Consider the following 25,037-nt stretch of genomic DNA (forward strand, 5'->3'; position numbering starts at 1 on the left):
ACCCAGTTCACTGCCTAAAAGTATGCCCATCAGAAGTCATCCTTGCCGCATCAGAAGATGCAGACTTGCAACTATCCCAGTGGACGTCCTAGTCCCAGGGCAGTGTTCAATTGTACCTCCCCCATTCCTTGCAACGCAAGCGCAAATATGCAGTCAACCACCCACCCGCAAGCTGCAATACTATACTGCTAGCTTGCACTTGAAATGGGGCCTTTTAGTTTGGAGGAGGCCGAAGCTGGCCACTACCTCATGGCTGCTTTGGCAGCGAGGTATCCATACTCAGTCCCCAGCCGCCCGGCGGCCGGGTGTCCACGCTCGGTCCCCAGCCGCCAGGGGGCGGCCGGGTGTCCATACTCAGTCCCCAGCCGCCCTGCGGCCGGGTGTCCACACACGGTCCCCAGCCGCCTGGGGGCGGCCGGGTGTCCATAAACGGTCCCCAGCCGCCCCTATTTCTCCTGTCACCTTCCCACACACTTTTCTTAGCCTGGCCTGCTTTAGGGCAGCATAGGACGAGCCCACCAGAGAACCAGACTCCTCCGATGGGCTCTGGCTTCTCCATCAGGGGAGTTGAGAGTGCCAAGGTGAGGAGCATGATGATGATGATAGAAGTTAGCATCTGCTTTGTTTTCTTGGAATGCAAGCGTAAGTGTGCTGCCTGCCACCCACCCACCCCCAGGCTGCAATACCATGCTGCTATCTTGCACTTGAAATGGAGCCCTTTAGTTTGGAGGAGGCCGAAGCTGGCCACTACCTCATGGCTGCTTCGGTAGCGAGGTATCCATACTCAGTCCCCAGCCGCCCCTATTTGTCCTGGTGTGCTCTATACATAAGATTAAGCGCGCATACCAAAACATTACCTGTGCCCTCCCCAGTGCATTTAATGGGAAGGACAGCCTATTCCACTGTAGTGTGTGCATGCCAAACCCCTGTTCATGGTACATGCGAAGATGCCTCTCACCCTGCACCTGTCGTTGCAGACTTGCAACTATCCCCATTCAAGTCCTTGTCCCAGGGCAGTGTTCAATTGTACCTCTCCCATTCCTTGCAATGCAAGCGCAAGTATGCAGACTGCCACCCACCCACTCCCAGGCAGCAATACCATACTGCTTGCTTGCACTTGAAATTGGGCCTTTTACGCATGTGGAGGCGCAATCTGGCCACCACGTCATGGCTGTGTTGGCGACCTGGTATCCATACTCAGTCCCCAGCCGCCCCGCGGCCGGGTGTCCACACTCGGTCCCCTGCCGCCAGGGGGCGGCCTGGTGTCCATACTCAGTCCCCAGCCGCCCCTCGGCCGGGGGTCCACACACGGTCCCCAGCCGCCTAGGGGCGGCCGGGTGTCCATAAACTGTCCCCAGCCGCCCCTATTTCTCCTGTCAACTTCTGTCCACACACTTTTCTTAGCCCGGCCTGCTTTAGGGCAGCATTGGACGAGCCCACCAGAGAACCAGACTCCTCCGGTGGGCCCTGGCTTCTCCTTCAGGGGAGTTGAGAGTATCAAGATGAGGAGCATGATGATGATGGCAGAAGTTAGCATCTGCTTTGTTTTCTTGGAATGCAAGCGCATGTATGTAGTAGCAGCTAGGCCTGAGGTGGTCAGCGTTTTGGCGCATATCCTACCTCCTCCGAGGATTGCTGGATGTTTTCCTGTTACTATCCCAGTTCTATGACTCCCGTTAAAACAAAGCTTCAGGTGATAAATGATGGATGAAGAAGTGGCAAAGGAGAAAGAGCAGGAGGAACAGGGACCATTCACATCAATATCAGGCCAGTCAACCACATATGTCTTGTAGGATATGTTTCTGTAACAAAAGGAGCAGTTTGGCTACACAGTTATAGGGCATACAGTGAGTGCAATGCCTACCAAAAATTTTGAAGCACTCCAATGCCCCTTGGAAATGACATGGAGGTCAGAGGGCCTTAACTTAACCGTTTTTTCCATTTATAGCAACTGGGTCTCCTGTGCACTGTTGGCCTAAGCAGTGAATGGAAGGCTTTCCAAAAATTATGAGGAACTGGAATGCCCCTTGAAACAGACGTGGATTACAGCATGCTAAAGACCTTCTACCCATTATTGGGGAGTGAGTGTTCCTTAGTTTTCGCCTTTGAATTGAAAAGCAAAAGCTGACTAAAATTTTTAGTAAATGCAATGCCCGTTTGAAGAGTCGTGGAGGTTAGAGTTTTTTAATAAGACAGTTTTAATGCCCCTCGAAAGAGATGTGGAGGTCACAGTAGCTTAACAAGACGGTTTTAATGCCCCTCGGAAAAGTGGTGGAGGTCGCAGTAGCTTAACAAGATGGTTTTAATGCCCATCGGAAAAGTGCTGGAGGTCGCCGTAGCTTAACAAGATGGTTTTAATGCCCCTTGGAAAAGTGGTGGAGGTCGCAGTAGCTTAACAAGACGGTTTTAATGCCCTTCGAAAGAGACGTGGAGGTCACAGTAGCTTAACAAGACAGTTTTAATGCCCCTCGGAAAAGTGGTGGAGGTCGCAGTAGCTTAACAAGACGGTTTTAATGCCCCCTACAAGAGCCATACAGTGCAGCATCTTAAAAACATTATTCCCATTATTGGGGAGTGGGTTTCCCATAGTCTTTGCTTATGCCTTCCAAGCAAAAGCTGCCAAAAGTAAGGACGGAGGAACTTGCAATGCCCTTACAAGAGCCATGCAGTACAGCATATTACAAACATTATTCCCATTATTGGGGAGTGGGTCTCCCATAGTCTTTGCTTATGCCTTCCAAGCAAAAGCTGCCAAAAATTAGGAGGAAATGCAATGCCTGTTCGAAGAGTCATAGAGGTTAGAGTTAATTAAAACAACATTTCAATGCCCCTTGGAAGAGCTGGGGAGTTCAGAGTGGTTTAACAAGACGCTTTTAATGCCCCTCAGAAGAGACGTGGAGGTCCCAGTAGCTTAACAAGATAGTTTTTAATGACCCTCGGAAGAGACGTGGAGGTCCCAGTAGCTTAACAAGACAGTTTTAATGCCCCTCGAAAGAGACGTGGAGGTCACAGTAGCTTAACAAGACGGTTATAGTGCCCTTCGGAAAAGTGGTGGAGGTCGCAGTAGCTTAACAAGACGGTTTTAATGCCCATCGGAAAAGTGCTGAAGGTCGCCGTAGCTTAACAAGATGGTTTTAATGCCCCTTGGAAAAGTTGTGGAGGTCGCAGTAGCTTAACAAGACGGTTTGAATGCCCCTTGGAAGAGACGTGGAGGTCCCAGTAGCTTAACAAGACGGTTTTAATGCCCCTCGAAAGAGACGTGGAGGTCACAGTAGCTTAACAAGACAGTTTTAATGCCCCTCGGAAAAGTGGTGGAGGTCGCAGTAGCTTAATAAGACGGTTTTAATGACACTTACAAGAGCCATACAGTGCAGCATCTTAAAAACATTATTCCCATTATTGGGGAGTGGGTCTCCCATAGTCTTTGCTTATGCCTTCCAAGCAAAAGCTGCCAAAAATTAGGACGGAGGAACTTGCAATGCCCTTACAAGAGCCATGCAGTACAGCATATTACAAACATTATTCCCATTATTGGGGAGTGGGTCTCCCATAGTGTTTGCTTATGCCTTCCAAGCAAAAGCTGCCAAAAATTAGGAGGAAATGCAATTCCTGTTCGAAGAGTCGTAGAGGTTAGAGTTAATTAAAACAACATTTCAATGCCCCTTGGAAGAGCTGGGGAGTTCAGAGTGGTTTAACAAGACGCTTTTAATGCCCCTCAGAAGAGACGTGGAGGTCCCAGTAGCTTAACAAGATGGTTTTTAATGCCCCTCGGAAGAGACGTGGAGGTCCCAGTAGCTTAACAAGACAGTTTTAATGCCCCTCGAAAGAGACGTGGAGGTCACAGTAGGTTAACTAGACGGTTATAATGCCCTTCGGAAAAGTGGTGGAGGTCGCAGTAGCTTAGCAAGACAGATTTAATGCCCCTTACTAGAGCCATACAGTACAGAATCTTAAAAACATTATTCCCATTATTGGGGAGTGGGTCTCCCATAGTCTTTGCTTATGCCTTCCAAGCAAAAGCTGCCAAAAATTAGGACAGAGGAACTTGCAATGCCCCTTACATGAGCCATGCAGTAAAGCATATTACAAACATTATTCCCATTATTGGGGAGTGCGTCTCCCATAGTCTTTGTTTATGCCTTTCAAGCAAAATCTTGCAAAAATTTGGACGGAGGAACTTGCAATGTCCCTTACAAGAGCCATGCAGTACAGCATATTACAAATATTATTCCCATTATTGGGGAGTGGGTCTCCCATAGTCTTTACGTATGCCTTCCAAGCAAAAGCTGCCAAAACTTAGGAGGAAATGCAGTGCCCATTCGAAGAGTCTTGGAGGTTAGAGTTGGAGTTAGAGTTAGAGTTAGAGTGCCTTATGCCTTCCAAGCAAAAGCTGACAAAAATAAGGACGGAGGAACTTTCATTAATGGCAACACGGACCACTGTCACCCTGGTGGTATTGTGGTGGTGGAGGCTGAGGATAAGGAGAAGAACATAAAACAGCCGAAATGAGGAAGCTTATACCCATGTGTCGGTGTGAAGCGGTGCATGTGAATACACCTCCCAAAATAACACAGTGGATTTGACTTTATGTTACTCTGCTGTCATTTGGTGGTGATGAGAAGTGTGCCCCAATCCAGCCCTTGTTCATTTTGATAAGGGTCAGCTTGTCAGCATTGTCATTTGACAGGCGAGTGCGCTTATCTACTATATAATTGTCTTACCCGTCTGTCTGTCTGTCCAGGAAATCCCGCGTCGCTCATTGGTCCGGCAGCGGCCAATCAGCGCCGCGGGATTTCAGAAAAAAGATGGCGGCCGTTAGCGGCTCATCTGCGGGACGGAGCTCAGCGGCGTTGTAGCCAGGAGATGAGCGCCGCGAGGCGCTCATCTCCCGGCCGGTACCAGCAGAAGGACCCCGACCGCCGGACCCATCTGCGGGACGGACATGCAGCCGGGAGATGAGCGGCGCGAGGCGCTCATCTCCCGGCCGGTAGCAGCGGAAGGACCTCCGGCGTCGCTGAAATCCATGTGGAAGGGAGGACAGGGGAGCTGCGCTACGGGTCGGGATACTTCTGCTGCGAGCGCCCGCTCATGTCCCGTGTTCTCGCAGCGGAAGTAGCCGCACAGGCAGCGCCGCTCCTCGGCCCTCACCAAGACGATTCGATGATTGGTCGCGGTCTTCGGACCCGACCAATCACTGATCTTAGCGCAAAAGTTAAATACCGCTGTGCTGATTGGTCACTGATTTGGGCGCCAAATTTAAATATCGGTCGCGACCAATCAGCACAGTAGTGGTTAACTTTAGCCGTAAGATCAGTGATTGGTCGCGGGCCAAGACCGCGACCAATCACCGATTTTTGCGGCACATTTAAATAGCGGCCGCGATCAATTGGATGTCAGCGCCGCTCCCCGGTCCTCCCTTCACACCCTTGCCGCATGGATGTCAGCGGCGCTGCCTGTGCGGATACTTCCGCTGCGAGAACCCGGGACATGAGCGGGCGCTCGCAGCAGAAGTATCCCGACCCGCAGCGCCGCTCCCCGGTCCTCCCTTCACACCCTAGCCGCTGATGTCCCCACAGTATCCGCATGGTGTTACAAAGATCCGGACATTTGTGTTAAAAATCGCTGATTGGTCGCTGGTGGTGCCCGCGACCAATCATCGATTTTGGCGCCAAATTTAAATATCGGCCGCGACCAATCACCGATCTTGGCTCCACATTTAAACACCGCTGTACTGATTGGTCGCGGCCGCTATTTAAATATGGCGCCCAAATCGTTGATTGGTCGCGGGCAGCGGCCGCGACCAATCAGCAGAGCGGTGTTTAACTTTAGCGCTAAGATCACTGATTGGTCACGTGCGGAGAGCGCGACCAATCAGCGAATCGTATTGGTGAGGAGCGGGGAGCGGAATCGTATTAGTGAGGACCGGGGAGCGCCGCTGCCTGTGCGCATACTTCCACTGCGAGAAGCCTGGAGATGAGCGACTGCTCGCAGCAGAAGTATCCCGACCCGCAGCGCCGCTCCCCGGTCCTCCCTTCACACCCTAGCCGCTGATGTCCCCACAGTATCCGCATGGTGTTACAAAGATCCAGACATTTGTGTTAAAAATCGCTGATTGGTCGCGGACGCTATTTAAATGTTGCACCAAAATCGGTGATTGGTCGCGCCCAGCGTCGGCGACCAATCAGCACAGCGGTGTTTAAATGTGGAGCCAAGATCGGTGATTGGTCGCGGCCGATATTTAAATTTGGCGCCCAAATCGATGATTAGTCGCGGGCAGCGTCAGCGACCAATCACCGATTTTTAACACAAATGTCCGGACCTTTGTAGCACCATGCAGATACTGTGGGGAGATCAGCGGCTAGGGTGTGAAGGGAAGACCGGGGAGCGGCGCTGCGGGTCGGGATACTTCTGCTGCGAGCAGTCGCTCATGTCCCGGGTTCTCGCAGCGGAAGTAGCCGCACAGGCAGCGGCGCTCCCCGGTCCTCACTAATACGATTCCGCTCCCCGCTCCTCACCAATACGATTCGCTGTTTGGTCGTGCTCTCCGCACGCGACCAATCAGTGATCTTGGCGCTAAAGTTAAACACCGCTCTGCTGATTGGTCGCGGCCGCTGCCCCCGACCAATCACCGATTTGGGCGCCACATTTAAATAGCGGCCGCGACCAATCACCGATCTTGCCGCCACATTTAAACACTGCTGTGCTAATTTGTCGCGGACGCCAGCCGCGACCAATCAGCGACCTTGGCGCCAAATTTAAACAACGCTCTGCTGATTGGTTGCGGACGCCAGACGCGTCCAATCAGAGAGATTTGCGGCAAATTTAAACAACGCTCTGCTGATTGATCGCGGTCGCTGGCTGCAATGCCTCCTCTTTAATTCTCAGCAGAGAGCGTTGCAAAAGACAGACAAGTGGTATGCTGACGCTAATGATTGCGTCATCGCCACTCACCATCTTGGTGGACTCCTCAAAGTTTGTCAAGATGGTACATATGTCAGAGATCCAGGTGCGCTCCTGAGGTCTTATGTGTGAAGTCTGACCTGAATATCGACTGCCTTGTTGCAGCTGGTACTCCACAACTGCTCTCTTCTTCTCACAAATCCGTTGCAACATGTGGTGGGTAGAGTTCCAACGTGTGGGGACATCACACACCAGTCGGTCTGACGGAAGCTGCAAACGCTGCAGCAACACAGCAAGGGCGGTGGAAGCTGTAGCCGACTTGCGAAAATTAGCTGACAGGCGGCGTACTTTGACGACCAGATCTGGCAACTCGGGGTACGAATTAAGAAACCGCTGAACCACGAGGTTAAGCACATGAGTCAGGCATGGTACATGTGTGATCTCGCCTCGCCTCAGAGCCGCCACCAGGTTACGGCCATTGTCACACAAGACCATGCCTGGATGTAGGTTCAGCGGTGTCAGCCTCAGATCTGCCTGCTCTTTCACAGCTGTCCACAACTCACAAGCAGTGTGAGGTTTCTCACCTAAGCTTATGAGTTTCAGCACAGCCTGTTGCCGCTTGGCGGAGGCAGTACTGCAGTGATTCCAGCTTGTAACTGATGTGGTGATATCTGAGATGGAGGATGAACATGAGGAGGATGATGCGCAGGAGCTGTACACTGTGGGGGCAACTCTGACTGACATAGGGCCCGCAATCCTCGGTGTGGGGAGGATGTGTCCCGTCCCAAGGTCCGACTGGGTCCCGGCTTCCACTATGTTTACCCAGTGTGCCGTCAGGGAGATGTACCGTCCCTGGCCACAAGCACTTGTCCACGTGTCTGCTGTCAGATGGACTCTCCCAGTAACTGCGTTGTTGAGGGCACGGAAGAAGTTTTGGGACACGTGCTTGTGTAGTGCGGGGATGGCACACCGGGCAAAATAGTGTCGGCTGGGGACCGAGTACCGAGGGACTGCTACCACCATAAGGTTGCGGAAGGATTTCGTTTCCACCAGCCTAAAAGGCAGCATTTCCAACGCAAACAGTTGTGAAATGTGCGAATTTAGGACTGTGGCCTGTGGGGCGTTAGCTGCCAATTTCCGCTTTCATTCAAAGGTCTGGGATATGGACAATTGAACGCTGCGGTGGGACGTGGACGTGGACATTGATGCTGTTTCTTGAGAAACTGCCATAACAAGTGAAGACTGAGAGGAGGGGGCATCTTTGCATGCAGTATGGACAGGGGATTGCCTTGCAGACACAACAGGGGGTTCTATTGCACAACAGCGGAAGAAGCAGTGGTGACACTCGCTGACACTGGTAATGGACCCTGGGTTTCGCCCCACAAAGTCGGGTGCTTTGCTGCCATGTGCCTGATCATGCTGGTGGTGGTCAGGCTGGTAGTTTTGTCACCCCTGCTGATGCTGGCATGGCAGGTGGTAAAAATGGCCTTTTTGGGGTTATCAGCACAGTCTTTAAAAAAATTCCAGACTCTGGAAGACCTACAGGTTGTACTAGCAACGTCCCTCGTGTTGGTGCTATGGGGAACTGTTGCCTGCCTTCTGTGTGCGGCTACCACACTGCTTCTTCCTGCCTGTTGGGGTACTCTGCCTCCCTCACCCTGTGTGCTGCTGGCCTCGCTTTGCCTGTCCTCCTGCCACTTTGGGTCAGTTACTAGATCAACCACCACCTCCTCCTCTTCCACTTGCGCACCACGATACTCCTCCTCACTTCCTGGCAATAGTGTCTCGTCACCGTCCACCTCTTGTGACAAAGTGCCAGCGTCGACTCCCTGTGGCCGTGGCTGTTCAAATATTTCGGCATCGCTACATGGGATCTCCTCTTCCACCACTTCAAGCGGAGCAGACGAGGGGCACAAATATGGAAATGGACCAGTGAACAGCTCTTCAGAGTGTCCAAGTGTGAGATCAGTTGCTGTCTGACGACACTCAGCATGGTGGGAGGAAGGAGCATCAGGGTGAGGAGGAGTATGCGGTCGAGACTCACGGCTACTAAAACTTGACCGTGTGGAAGACAGACCGGAGGTGGTGGTGCCCAGGTAACTGGAAGTATTATCTGCTATCCAATTATTAAACTGTTCACACTGATCAGTTCGCATAATTGGTGTTGTTCTGTGCTTCCCTAGTAATTCGGTCAAGAAGTGGGAGCGAGAAGATGTGGCTGTTGGTTGTGGCACATTTTCACCTTGGCCACGGCCCCGTCCTCTGCAAGCACCATCACCAGAACGTCCAGTTCCACGTCCCTTGCCACGCGCTTTGCCCATTGTAAAGGAAGTAAAATAGCTTACACTCGCACTATCAATGGAAAAAGGGTAATAAAAAGTAGATTAGAACCGTGGGAGAGGAAAACCACAGTTCTATTTCTCTGGCCTACACCCGACTTTTTTAAACAATCTGAACAATCTTGGAGAAACTATTACTGTTTTTCTTTATGGAAAAAATACCAAAAGCTGAATAACAGAGATTTTTTACCATGGAATGGCAAAACCACAGTTATTGTTTACTGGGGTCTACCAGACAATTTTAATTAGATATTTTTGTGGCTGAACAGTGAGCGACACACTCAAACTGTTTTTTTTTTAGGAAAAAATGACCCAAAAGTGGATAATAATCAGCCTTAATCGGACTATTTTCAACAGATATATTTGTGTCTGAACAATCAGGAAACACTATTACTGTCTTTCTTTACGGCAAAAAATGCCAAAAGCAGGATGATACAGAGATTTGACCCATGGAACTGCAAAACCACACTTCTATTTCTCGGGCCTACACCAGATTATTTTCAACAGATATATTTGTGTCTGAACAATCAGGAGACACTATTACTGTTTTTCTTTATGGCAAAAAATGCCAAAAACAGGATAATACAGAGATTTGACCCGTGGAACTGAAAAACCACACTTATATTTCTCGGGACTACACCAGCCTATTTTCAACAGATACTGTATATTTGTGTCTGATCAATCAGGAGACACTACTGTTTTTCTTTACGGCAAAAAATGCCAAAAGCAGGATAATATAGAGATTTGACCTGTGGAACTGCAAAATCACACTTCTATTTCTCGGGCCTACACCAGACTATTTTCAGCAGATATATTTGTGTCTGAACAATCAGGAGACACTACTGTTTTTCTTTACGGCAAAATATGGCAAAAGCAGGATACTACAGAGATTTGACCCGTGGAACTGCAAAACGACACTTCTATTTCTCGGGCCTACACCAGACTATTTTCAACAGATATATTTGTGTCTGAACAATCAGGAGACACTATTACTGTTTTTCTTTACGGCAAAAAATGCCAAAAGCAGGATGATACAGAGATTTGACCCGTGGAACTGCAAAACCACACTTCTATTTCTCGGGCCTACACCAGACTATTTTCAACAGATATATCTGTGTCTGAAAAATCAGAGACAAACTTTTTTTTTTTGCGGGGGGGGGGGGACACCAAAAGTTTAATATGACGGGTATTTGTACAGTGTGCAGGAGGGTAAAAAAAAGAGGATTTCGATGAAAAAAAAGGATTTTTCCTGGCCCCTGAGACCTGGTGCTAAGTCCAGCAATTTCAGCAAAAGGAGCAAACAGGACTGTAATGCAGCGTTTGCTGGTATAACCACTGCGTCTCCTATGCAGCCTTCCTGCCAGCCTGCCAGATATCTGGGATGGATATTCGTCCAGAGAAGGACTGTTTGTTTGATCTGGCAGCCTTTACAGACCCTACACTAACTGTTTCACAGTATATATCTCTCCCTAGCTCAGCAGCGCTGTCCCTACACTGTCTGATCCCAGCTGTCTGTGTCAAAGATGGCGGCGCCCGGTTTTAAATACTCGAGGTGATGCTGTGCGGCCAGCCAATCAATGTAATGCCCACAACCAACATGGCTGCGGCATTACAGTGACTGGCTGGCAATCCCTGCATGTCCATTGGCTCTGTAAAGAGCGCCAAACATGCAGGGCGGAGACTCGAGCTCCCGCCCGAGTAACCCGGAAATGCTCGGTGCTCGCCGAACATCCCGAGTAGCATGATGCTCGGGCGAGTACCGAGCACTGTCGAGCATGTTCGCTCAACACTAGTCAGCACCCCTATATTTAAATCACCATAGAAAAATTCTCAACTTCTTCCCCGGAAGAAGGCATGCGAGTGCTACTTCTCAAGTTTACTCCTATTCAAAATTATAACTCACTTTTATATTTCTATATTATCTTGATTCTCACATTGTTTCTCCAAATATAAAATGTAGTAAATGACTCCACCATGTATAGACCGGATACTTCTCTTCACAGCAGAAGTTACATCATTACATTTTGAAACTGCAGAAACTACAATGAGCGCGAAATTCAAACTCCCTAACTATCCTGTGTTCAGACAATCAGCAGAGGAAGGGGAGGAGCTAATCGTGTTAATTTAAAGTTCCGGATCAGTGGCTAATGGCTTTTCCTGTTCTGTCTTTCTGTAAAGTTTCTTGATGAACCGAAATCGGGAAGTTTGTGTTGAGCGATCACTGCTCGCTTGATTCCATATAGGAATCTTCAGATTTCCTGGATCAAGAAACCAGTATACTCTTTCTGTAATACAAGATACATAACTCTCCCCTAACAATGTGCGGGGAATATACAAAAACGAGGTACTGCCCTTAAAACCCTTGAAAGAAGGGGATGGGGATTGTTCGAACTGTAAGTTAGCATTATCTAGGGAAAAACACAGCAGAGCTGTAGTCAAACTACCTCTGCACATTTATAATAGCACTGAAGGGAAAAACTCCCCCAGACACCAACTGAAGACTGAGCAGCATTGGCAGCAAAGAACTCAGCGACCAAATGTTTGAGCACAAGCATCAGAGCAGAATGTGAAGAATTAGCTCCTCCTGAGGGAGGATTTGTTGGCCTTTATGTTACAGTCAGAAGTTAGGACAGATCTAAGCTCTCTCCCCACGGTTCCTGCGGGCCAGCTGGATGCCGTCCTGAAAAAGCGCAGTCACTTCTCTACAGCTCTCACGGTTTACCGGATGATTCAAACAGGAGCACAACCGACGCTGATGTCACAATTACTAGATTACCAGTACATGGAGCTCTACAGTAGCTCTTCCATCATCAGTAATGTAATCATTAGTGATGAACGAGCACTAAAATGCTCGGGTGCTCGAAGCTTGGGTCGAGTACATTGGAGTACTCGGGTGCTCGACCCGAGCAACGAGCCCAATGTAAGTCTATGGGAAACTCGAGCATTTTTCTGGCGGTCCCCCCGGTGGTCTGCAGAAGGTCAAAAATTGCCCAAATCGATGGGAACAGTGCTCAATTAAACGTCAGGCAGGCAGAATATATAGGCAGACAGGCAGGCAGGGTATATAGGAGGGTGCTTGAAAAACATAGCAGGGCACTTGGAACACACTAGTGCTCTCCGATTTTCATGCACCCTTCTCTTTAAAAAAGTCGGCGGCAATTCAGCAGCGGCTTACACCGGTACCCGACAATTTAGAACAGAAAGAATAGAACATCACACATAGATTAGATAGATAGAAACATGCCAGTCACATATATAATAAGTACAGTGATAGTGTTGATTACTGTACTTGTCATTTAGTGTTAATATAAAGGATTTATTAAAAAAAAAATTGGCGTGGGGTTCCCCGTAATTTTAGTCTCTACTAGAGATGAGCGGTGTTCGACTCGAACTGTTCGCCAATCTCAAATTCGAGCTGTTTTGGGTGTGTTCGTACCGTTCGACGAACCCGAACGATTTGAAAAAAATCCGGCTGTTCGAGGTTATGTTTGATAACTGTTCGTGCAGCAAAATCGTACCTGGATTTTTTCACAGTAATGCTGATAATCAATGTTAATACACAGTTTGAGTGTACAGAGGGGCGGGGGGAGGGGCATGGGATGGATCTCTGCAGAAATAATGAAGATCTCCATTTTTTTTCTCTTTCCCGCATTTACAGTGGGGAGGTGCAGTCTGTCAGCCTATCAGCAGCGCACATACAGAGCGAAGTGCTTTTTTTCACACAAGCAAGGGCATGTGTCATTGGCTGTTTATGTCACATGTCCTTGCCCTATAAGACCCAGCCATTTTCCCCGTCGCCACCATTTTCTCACTGCTGCAGCTGAGTGTTAGACGACACTGCTGCTGCTGTTAGCGCTATATTGTGTAACTGTGAATTGCAAGCAAATTTTCTCTTAAATAGACAGAAAGGTTTAGGGAGTAGGGACTAGTTTGTAATTGCAGCCTTTTTGAGGGCTAGGTTACTGCAGTTCCTAGCACTTTTAGCAGGCAGGTCTGTGCTCTTAAATAGACAGATAGGTTGGGAGTAGTGACTAGTTGTAATTCCAGCCCTCTTGAGGGCTAGGTTACATCAGTTCCTATCACTTTTTGCCAGGCAGGTCTGTTTTAGTGCTGTGCAAGTGTTTTTCACAGCATTTGGCTAAATCTAGCTAAGCAAATCCTTTTGGGCCTCTTGCAGTGTGTGTTAGTCAGTGGAGTAGCCTATCTGTGTTGCAAACTACACCACCTGTGTATGTAATACAAATTTTTTACTGCACCTAGCCAAGTAAAACCTTTTGGGGTTATTAGCAGTGTGTGGTACTCATTCTATTAGGCCATCTATACTAAGCTCCACCAGCTTTCAAATACTAATAATTTTTAGCTGCATCTTGCCTGGAAAATAATTTTGGGCATAGAAGCAGTGTGTGGTACTCATTCTATTAGGCCATCTCTACTAAGCTCCACCAGCTTTCAAATTACTAATAATTTTTAGCTGCATCTTGCCTGGAAAATAATTTTGGGCATAGTAGCAGTGTGTGGTACTCATTCTATTAGGCCATCTATACTAAGCTCCACCAACTTTCAAATTAATAATAATTTTTAGCTGCATCTTGCCTGGAAAATAATTTTGGGCATAGTAGAAGTGTGTGGTACTCATTCTATTAGGCCATCTATACAAAGCTCCACCAGCATTCAAATTACTAATAATTTTTAGCTGCATCTTGCCTGGAAAATAATTTTGGGCATAGTAGCAGTGTGTTGTACTCATTCTATTAGGCCATTTATACTAAGCTCCAACAGCTTTCAAATTACTAATAATTTTTAGCTGCATCTTGCCTGGAAAATAATTTTGGGCATAGTAGCAGTGTGTGGTACTCATTCTATTAGGCCATCTATACTAAGCTCCACCAGCTTTCAAATACTAATAATTTTTAGCTGCATCTAGCCTGGAAAATAATTTTGGGCATAGTAGCAGTGTGTGGTACTCATTCTATTAGGCCATCTCTACTAAGCTCCACCAGCTTTCAAATTACTAATAATTTTTAGCTGCATCTTGCCTGGAAAATAATTTTGGGCATAGTAGCAGTGTGTGGTACTCATTCTATTAGGCCATCTATACTAAGCTCCACCAGCTTTCAAATTACCAATAATTGTTAGCTGCATCTTGCCTGGAAAATTATTTTGGGCATTGTAGCAGTGTGTGGTACTCATTCTATAAGGCCATCTAAACTAAGCTCCACCAGCTTTAAAAATTACTAATAATTTTTAGCTGCATCTTGCCTGGAAAATAATTTTGGGCATAGTAGCAGTGTGTGGTACTCATTCTATTAGGCAATCTATACTAAGCTCCACCAACTTTCAAATTAATAATAATTTTTAGCTGCATCTTGCCTGGAAAATAATTTTGGGCATAGTAGAAGTGTGTGGTACTCATTCTATTAGGCCATCTATACAAAGCTCCACCAGCATTCAAATTACTAATAATTTTTAGCTGCATCTTGCCTGGAAAATAATTTTGGGCATAGTAGCAGTGTATGGTACTCATTCTATTAGGCCATCTATACTAAGCTCCACCAGCTTTCAAATTACTAATAATTTTTAGCTGCATCTTGCCTGGAAAATAATTTTGGGCATAGTAGCAGTGTGTGGTACTCATTCTATTAGGCCATCTATACTAAGCTCCACCAACTTTCAAATTAATAATAATTTTTAGCTGCATCTTGCCTGGAAAATAATTTTGGGCATAGTAGCAGTGTGTGGTACTCATTCTATTAGGCCATCTATACTAAGCTCCACCAGGTTTCAAATTACTAATAATTTTTAGCTGCATCTTGCCTGGAAAATAATTTTGGGCATAGTAGCAGTGTGTGGTACTCATTCTATTAGGCCATCTATACTAAGCTCCACCAGCTTTCAAATTACTAATAAATTTTAGCTGCATCTTGCCTGGAAAATAATTTTGGGCTTGTAGCAGTGTGTGGTACTCATTCTATTAGGCCATCTATACTAAGCTCTACCAGCTTTCAAATTACTAATAATTTTTAGCTGCATCTTGCCTGGAAAATAAATTTGGGCATAGTAGCAGTGTGTGGTACTCATTCTATTAGGCCATCTATACTAAGCTCCACCAGCTTTCAAATTAATAATAATTTTTGTTCTCTGGTGGTGTGCTGACAGATAAGCACACGCGGCTGTCCACTGAGAATGTAGACAGACTCACGTTCATAAAGATGAACAAATCATGGATTCGCAAGGACTTTTCTACCCCTGTGTCATCCTGGGGAGAGTAAAAGCTTGAGGATTTGTTAAAATCACCTCACCAACCGTTTTAAGCAACTCTGGGGCAATTGATGCCACTTAAGTGATGTCTGTGCCAAAATTTTTGGAAAAAATGGAGACTCTTTTAGGAGTCCCCTTTCTGTGTTTTACGTGACGTTGGCATCGTCAATTCCTGGTGGGTTGGGTCTTCGCCCCCCCCCCCCCCCTTTTTACCGTAAGAAACAACATACACTATGGCTTGGGGTAACACAGATGGTTGAGTCTGAAGAGCTGTTTACTCAGAGGTCTGCTCCAAAGCTTCAGTGTCTGCTAGTCAGCGTAGTAACCCTGCTGCGAAGCAAGCTGCACCGCATGTGCATCTAATAATGATTTTTAACTGCATCTAGCCTAGTCAGACTGTGGTGACCCCCAACCAAACCCAGACGCTCAGCCCCCTCCCGCCCCCCTTTCCTTGACAATACAATCATGTAACTCTTACAACTGGATGGGTGAGGATCGGTCACAGCTTTATTAACTGTTTATACTCATTACATTAGAAAGGCATTTTATTTCTAAAATAATTCAGCTTGTTGCAGCATGCCCTGTGTCTCCAGTCTCCACAATGGCAAGTTGGCCAACAAGTGTAACTCTCCAACATGTCCTTTCTATTTCCAGGCCACGGAGGATCCTCGTATGCAGGACTCTGACCCCCATCCATCACTCTTTACGCTTGTTCCACTCCGTCCTGGAGTCCTGACAGGAATATGTCCAGTCCAATATCCATTAAGTGAACACAGTCGGGCCGTATGAGGCCTGCTTTATCTCCTTCCAGTTGTCCGCCTCTGTCTCTTATAAATTTTGGCATCCAAATATTTATTAGCCGTCTTGTCCGTTCGATGGCCGTGATGTCTCGGGCACCTTTCCATACTGTGCTCGGCACAATCTTTGACTATTTTTGTGAAAAATTCTCTGAAGCGCTCAGTGTCTAGTTTCATTATTGCCATTAGTTATGCGCTCTTGTGATAACCTATGTCATTTCCCCCGGCCTATATAACTAAGATGACCGGACCTCTTGCCTCTCTCCCTACCTTGATTACCTCCATTAGTACCTGTGGCCATTGCAGGCCTCTACTACCTCTCCAGTTCAAATATGTGTAATGAAACTCTAATTTCCTCCCGCCTGGGCGGACTTTCGCCCTTTTTTCTGCCCAATTTATATATGAGTGGCCTATCACCCACACTGTTGGCTTAGCGTCACCTGTAAAAGAAACAAACCACGCTAGGATAGCAAGTCCAGTCTTATGTATCTCGCAAAACACGTGGATCGCCATCTCCCTATCCTCTGAACTTCCGTTTGTGACAGTCCTGCTCTTGCTGCTTCCGTGGCCGCGCCTATGCGGAATGAGTGTGTCCCATAATCTTTGGGGTGGTCCCCTGCCGATGTTATGCATTTATTAAATATAGCTTGGAACCGGTATCTTGATAATGGCGTTCCATCAATGTGTGATAGGAAGAAATTACTTTGTGATCTGATGGTTATATATGTTTTTACCATTGTTACCCGACTCAGCGTACCATTTGTGGGTTGTAGAAGTACCCAAGTGCCCCTGCCCGCTGGAACCATTTTCGATTTGCATATGCGTAGACGTATTGCATTATTGGCTATGACTACGTCCTGTTGTAATAAGCCTCCACTGGTGTAAATTTTGGATTGAGGGACTAATTCGCTTATGCATAGCGCCCCGAAGAAGGCAATCGCAAATGCAGTAGAGAGTAGTGTTGCTTCGAATTGTGAGTATCATGTTAATGGTGTTAGGGATATGATGTGAGAAATCAGTTTTAGTGACACGGGACGGGACGTCTACACTTCTGACTTGGCTGACCCCTTTTCCACCCTTTTATGGATTGTCTGATGTTGAATCTCTTTGTCACATGTCCCCAATTCAGTAGTTGGAAGTGAAATGCTACTCCGGTCAGCCACCGCTGCGCTGACGCCCCTGATATGCCCCTCATCTTTAGCTGGTGGAGAAATTCTATGGTGACTTGTAATCTGGCTTGTTCACATTGGTCAACCCGTCTGCCTGCTACTAGTCGTGTCCACTGTTCCCATGCCTTACCGTATGCTTGCCACATCGACAGGGCAACTGACGCTCTGATTAATGGCATCAACTATACTCCACTAGATCCCATAGGGAGGCTGGGCAACTGTTACCCGATGGGTGGGCGTTGGGGAGGAGCTCTGTAAAAATCTGCCAATTGAATTGTGATAAAGCATTAGCAGCAGCGTTAGACCCCTCAGCATCGTGGCTAGCGCGGACCCATACATTGTGTTTTAGGCACAGGAATGCTAGCCGGCGTAGTAGGCCTAGCACTGGGAGAGACGATGATGCCATATTATTAATGAAGTGCGCTAGGCTGGTGTTTTTTGTTATGAAGAGTATATTTTTGTTAGCCAGGCGCGCGCCCCGTATTTCTATTGCTACCACTATTGGAAACAGTTCCAGGACTGTCTGTTTTTTTGTCAGCACTTGTTCTGCCCAATACAGAGGCCATAATCTTGTGCACCATTGGATTATTTAGTATCGCTGCATATCCACCTGATTCTGCCGCCCCGGTGAATAATCTTAGTTGAATGTTGGACTGTTCTGCTGACATAAATAACATGTGACCGTTGAATGATTATAAGAAGGTTTTCAACACCTCTAAGTCCGCCCGTAGCTGCCTGCTGATTCTGATTATATGACTCGGTTTAGATGCCCCTTTTGTTGCGGGCGATAAATGAAGAGAAAAAGCCCTTCCGACTGGCATCACCTGGCTCGCAAACACGCGGAGACCTAGTAATACTTGCATCTGCTGTAGTGTTACTTTCCATACTGCGCAAAAGACCTAGATCAGGTGTAATGTTTTGGTATTTTTTCCCATGGGAGGCGGAACAACCTTGCTGTGGTGTCGATTTCGATGCCTAAGAATGATTTTTTTTAGTTGTGGGGCCTATGTTTTTGGTTGGGCATAATGGGACTCCAAACCGACAGGAGATGTTTGTGAATTCATTGAGTAAGGGGCAGCGAAAGTGGATGACCAATCGCCACATGGCAGAAAAAGAAAGGAAAAAATCAGCTCACCCACCTAGAAGATCAACAGCACGGAGCCAGGAGTGCTACCAGACAAACATGAAGAATCAGGAAGATCCAGCTAAACAAATCTTCTAAAATCCACTTTTTATTGGGTCATACAAAAAATATTTTAAAAGACCACCTTGGAGAAGAACAGCAAATGCGTTTCGAACTAAAGGTTCTTAATCATTGCATAGCAAAAAAACAGCAAGGAAGTGGTATTTATATGTCATGTCCTGCTATGCACCTGTTCAAGGCTGAGTTAATCAGAAATTTAAACACACATACCATGTTAATATCGTATAGCATAGAAACAATGCATATAAATGTAAATAATCCAAAAGAAAAAGAAAAGATGAAAAAAGGAACATATATATAATAATCTATAAATGATCATTCATAATGATACATCAAATCATGTCTGATGTTTAAACCCGCTGGTACACGTGTATTTAAAGTATAAATCCACCAACTTTCTCTATTAAGGAGCTTTCTCCTATAATCATCCACCAAATCGCCACCAATCGCCACGGCCCACGGAGGGGCCACCACAGTCAGTGAATCCTTCCTTATTTAGTATAAAGTCTACCAATACTTTGGGCGTATTAGCCCAGCTGCGAAGCAAGCTGCACCACCTGTGTATCTAATAATAATTTTTAACTGCATCTAGCCTAGGCAGACTGTGGGGACCCCCAACCAAACCCAGATGCTCTGCATCTAACCCAGCCAATCATTTGATAGTATTGCTAGTAGCAGAGTCGCATGGGCTCTAAGCCTTGCATAGCCTGTTCATTTTTTCAGATCGATAAGGATGACCCAACTCGTGTTATCTGTAACATTTGTCACCAAAAGCTAAGTAGAGGCCAAAAAATCCATAGTTTGAGTACTTCATGCATGAACCGTCACCTCGATATGAAGCATAAGTTGCAGTGCGAAGCTCACTGTGCTACAATGCGGCCTAGCGGGCCGGGACAACCACCATCTGCCCCACCTGTGTCATTCTGGGGAGACTAAAAGCTTCAGGATTTTGGAAAATCACCTCACCGACCATTTTAAGCAACTCTGGGACAATTGATGCCACTTAAGTGGTGTCTGTGCCACAATTTTGGGAAAAAATGGAGACTCTCTTTGGAGTCCCCTTGCTGTGTTTTACATGACGTTGCCATCGTCAATTCCAGATGGGTCGGGTCTCTCCCCCCTCCCTTTTAACCGTAAGAAACTACATACACTATGGCTTGGGGTAACACAGATGGTTGAGTCTGAAGAGCTGTTTACTCATACTATAGCCTGGGAATCAGAGGTCTGCTCCAAAGCTTCAGTGTCTACTAGTCAGTGGAGTAGCCACCGCCTGTAGATCAAATTACAATTTTTTTTTTCAAATTAAATTTTTTTTATTTTTGTGTTGAAAAAGTACAAGAAAATACAATATACATAGTAAGAGGGGTAGTAAAACTATAAATCTATGCATAACGACAGTACATTGGGGGGCACAGGGAGGGTTTTCCATCAATATCCAGATCAAGCATATATTTTTCCATATGAAAGATAGAGAGAGAGGGAGCGGACCACGGCAGACCACCAATCAATAGAGTGCGATTATAATCATTGTTGTGCCGACATCACGGATAACTTTAGTTGGGGGCTAGATGGTAGGCGTCAGAGTTTTACAAATCAATCCAATCCCTCCAAATCACACAGTATCTATCAACATCAGCCGATGAGATGGCAATCAGATGCTTCATCCTATTAAGGAGGGAGATCTCCGCAAACCAATCCTCCACAGTGGGTGGGTCTCTGCTTTTCCTGTGTCGTGGAATGACATTCTTAGCCGCCTGTATTAGGTAGCCTATTGATGGCCTTTTATAACTACGTTTACTTATTGGTAACATTGATAAAACGAGGGCTTCTGGCGTATTAGGGATAGTCAAACCAGTTATTTTCTCAATCACGGGAACCACCTTTGCCCAAAATGCATTTATTATAGGGCATGCCCACCATATGTGTGACATTGTCCCTTCCCCCTCCCCACATCTCCAACATCTATCTGAGACCACTGGATACCATCTATGAAGGACTGCTGGTGCCCCGTACCATCTAGAGATAATTTTGAAGGAGGTTTCCTGAGCTTTGGACACTATTGAGGTTTTATGTGTTAGGAAGAAACATTTATCCCATTGTGAGTCAGAGAAGGACTTCCCCAGTTCCCTTTCCCATGCACCGCAGAATCCTGGCCTATTGTCAGTTACCAGGGCAATGAGGAGATTATACAGTAGGGAGATGGAGTGTGTAGGGGGTGACAATGATAGGCTCAATTTTCCAAAGTTTGTGAGATCTCTATGAAGATGTGTGCGCTTCGTCACAGTTGAATAGAAGTGTTGTAACTGGCTATATTCAAAATTAGCCTTCGGGGAAGTGGCTCTTCCCTGTAACAAGTCATTGAGGGGGAGCAGCGAAGTATTGGAGATGACATGAGAAAATAATATCGGATGGGATTTATTTGAACCGAGAAATCTATTTGCAGATAGTCCTGGTGGGAAATCTGGATTATCTGAAATCGGGAGCAAGGGGCCCTGGGGGTCGATTGAGGATAAGCTTTTTTTTTGGGATCTCAAAGCCAAAGCAGTGGCATAAGTACTATATGACATGAGGCCAAGAGAGGGGACAATTAAATGGGCGCACCATGGGAGAGTGGTAAGAGCTTTAGGGCAAATGGATTGAGCTATTTTGACCCACAATTTCCCCTCCGAATGATGGAAGAAGTCCAGGATTCTAGCGTGTACTGCTGCCATGTAATACCTTCTACAATCCGAAAGGCTAAGGCCCCCCTTTTGTTTGTGTCTGATCAGAACGCCCCCCCGAATGCCTGGACGCCCACTTGCCCAGATAAATCTGCAAAAGCTACTGCGTAGTCTTTTCCAAAAATTTGAGGGAATTACCACGGGAATGGTTTGGAAGAAGTATAAGAGTTTAGGTAGGACGTTCATTTTTAGTATATTTATTCTGCCCAAACAGGAAAAATCCTTCACCGTCCAACAAGTAAGATCTCTATGGAGTTGTTCAATAAAGGGCCCAAAATTAAGATAAAATAGACGGGAGAGGTCTCTATGAATACAAATTCCTAAGTATTTGATACCCTGTGAGGGACAGGAAAGGGAAAGTTGGACTGGATGGAATCCTGTATGGATTTGGGGAGGGAGACATCGAGGGCCTCAGACTTCGCTGCATTGATTTTAAAATTTGACCATGTACCAAAGTGATCTATTTCAGCCATAATAGCAGTGATGGATATATGTGGTTGAGTGATATATACTAGGACATCATCAGCAAATGCAGAGCACTTGTACTCGGTGCCTCCCACCTCAATCCCCCTAATATTGGGGTTATCGTGAATTGATGAGAGCAGGTGCTCCATCACTAGGATGTATAAGAGAGGGGACAGAGGACATCCCTGCCTTGTCCCCTTGGTGATTATGAAAGGTGATGATAATGTTCCATTTATGTTTAGCCTAGCTGACGGATTGCAATACAGGGCCATGATTTTGGCTATAAAAGGGTCCCCTACCCCAAGCTTTTTAAGAGAATAATATATGGCGTGCCAGGAGACTCTATGGAATGCTTTCTCAGTATCCAATGAGAGTATCTAATTACAAATTTTTAACTGCATCTAGCCCCAGCAATACTTTGGGCCTAGTAGCAGTGTCTGCTAGTCAGCGGATTAACCCAGCTGTTAAGCAAGCTACACCACCTGTAGTTTGGACACTTAATTTTTTCAAAGGAAATGCTTCGGGCCCCAGGGACACACAGTGAAGAGCATCGGGGAGGCACCCCAAGGCACAGGGGCTTGAACTGGCGGTAGGACACCTTGCGGTGGACCGCCAAGCTCGATCCTTATAAAAGCTTTTTAACTGCAGCAGCTTTAGTGGACGCTAGTGGAGCTGGAATTACCGTGGCTGCTGGCATGAGACTTGCCTTCCAATAAATCCTTGTAAAAGGATTTAAAGTGTACTCATTCATATTAGAGAGACAATTTAAATTTAAAAGATTAGACCTGCCTCCACCGCAGGGGGGCTTGCTCGACCCACCAGCGGACAGGCACCAGTATTGGGAGAGGGGGGCTGGTCGTCAGGGTCCACCGCAGCTCTGGCACAAACCCGGCGACACAGAGGTCGCACGGGCAGGAACGGACTCACCGTGTCGGCTTCGCACTTTTTTGGTTTTAGAAGGGCGCATGACATGCCTATATCTGTGTCTCCCCCTCCTTTTACTCCTCCACCTTTTTTCTTTTCGCATGACTATATATACTTGTCACTTTTCCATGTGTTAGTTGTGTCTTCTGAGCAGTTTGTCAGCTTTTGGACACCTTTGAAGTGTTTTCTATGTGTTTTCTATGTGTTTCTATGTGTTTTTGTTTTCCTCCCATTGGTTTTAACGGTGTTCGACGGTGTTCAATGAACAGTTCGACGAACAGTTCGGCGAACATACGGGTATTCGACGAACCAAACCGAACTCGAACACTACGGGGGTGACTCAACACTAGTCTGTAGCTGCGGTTAAGCAGACGGCTGGGGCAGATGTTTGAAGCCTGGGAAGGGGGTAATACCCACGGAGCTTCCCAGGCTACTAATATCAGCCCCCAGCTGAATACCTAGCCTTTACTAGCTATTAAAATGCTGGACCCAAAAAAAATGACGTGGGGTCCCCCCTATTTTAATAGCTAGCAAAGGCTAGGCAGACAGCTGGGGGCTGATATTAATTGCCCAAGAAAGGTGCCATGAATATTGGCCCCCTCCCAGGCTAGAAACTCCAGCCGTCAGCCGCCCCAGAAATGGTGCATCCATGGGATGCGCCAATTCTGACACTTAGTCTCGCTCTTCCCACTGCCCTGTAGCGGTGGCAGTGGGGTAATAGGGCTTGGGTTGATGTCAGCTTATAATGCCAGCTGACATCAAGCCCAGGTTAGTAATGGAGAGGCGTCTATAAGACACCTCCATTACTAACCCCATAATCTAAGTAAAAAAAAAACACAAACACCCAAAATAAAGTCCTTTAATTGAAATAAACACACAATTCTTTAATGTTCTAAATTAAACCATACTTACCGTATCGCCCATTCCACCTGAAGCCAACGATCTCCTGCAATAAAAGAAAAATAATAAACCAACCTCATCCTTACCTTTCCATGGTTCCCAGGACGGCTCCAGGTCTTCTACATTCACATGACAGGCTGGATTGCAGCCGAAAGCTGCCATCCAGCTTGCCATGCCGCAGACACTGAGAAGTGCAGGCATGCTTGCGCTCCTCAGTGTCTCGCTGTGACGGCATCCAGATGAGCCGAGTTCATGTCCAATGAACTCAGCTCACCTCATGCACGTCACTGACAGCGTGGGAGAATTCTCCTGCGCTCAGCGCTTGAGCAGTAGAATTCTTCCACGCTGGGATGGCATTGAGATGGCAGGCTGGATCGCAGCTGAGCGCTGCCATCCAGCTTGTCATCCTTCAGAGACATTGCCTGCGCTCTGCAGTGTCTATGAAGGATGGCATGCTGGATGGCAGCGCTCAGCTGCGATCCAGCCTGTCATCTTAATGCCATCCAGCTTGTCATCCTTCATAGACACTGCAGAGCGCAGGCATGCTTGTGATGCGCCCCCTGGGCCGTGGGGTACCCGGAGCCGGGCCTGTTAGATGCAGAAGGTTGTAGTCACTGTGGCGGTGACCCAGTCCGTGACCCAGGGCGGTCAATCCAAGGCGTAATTGGTGTATACAGGTTGTTTAGGTTATATAATGTCCGACTACGCCACCTGTGGAATGCGGTTAATAGAGACCGCCGCTACGGAACAGTCATCTGAAGCTGATGGTTTGGCAGCAAGGGTAGTATAACTCCCCACAGGAAGAGTGTAGCTTCAGGGCAGTGTGGGTGGATGATGGAGGTGATGGTGCAAGGTGTCGCGGTGCAGGAATAATCACAGAGTCCAAACGATGCAGTCCCAGATCCTTTACTCACGATTAAAGCAGTTCCTGTTACAGGGCCAGTGTAAGAGCCCACGGCGTCCTGTGCTCACCCAGTGAGGGGCTCGGACGACCCTCAGATATCTCCAGAGTATTTATCAGGACCCCCTTCTGTGTGTCCTCTCTGGCCTTCTCCCTGCACCTCACACCTAGTAGCACTCCTGTCCGGTGTCCTCGGGCCTTGGCGGGAGACGTGTGTTCCGTCCCCTGGGTCCTATGCAGCTACCTTCCTTAGTACACTGGTATGGACTTGTGGCCTGCTGTACTTGAAATGCTGCAGCCTCCGGTTTTCTAGTAAGGCCTTGTAGCTCTTGGCTAGTTAAGAGACCGGTTCCCTTCCTCTGGTCTGACCCCCCTACCTCCTGGCAGCGGCGGGCGTATGGGTGGCTTGCTGCATGGCCCGTACCCCTGGGGTCCCTTCTCTCCTTGTCCTGGAGCCTCT

The sequence above is a fragment of the Phyllobates terribilis genome, unplaced genomic scaffold (genome assembly GCF_046119375.1).
Source record: "Phyllobates terribilis strain yellow unplaced genomic scaffold, ASM4611937v1 Scaffold_9__5_contigs__length_417890890, whole genome shotgun sequence".
In the NCBI taxonomy this organism is placed as follows: Eukaryota; Metazoa; Chordata; class Amphibia; order Anura; family Dendrobatidae; genus Phyllobates; species Phyllobates terribilis.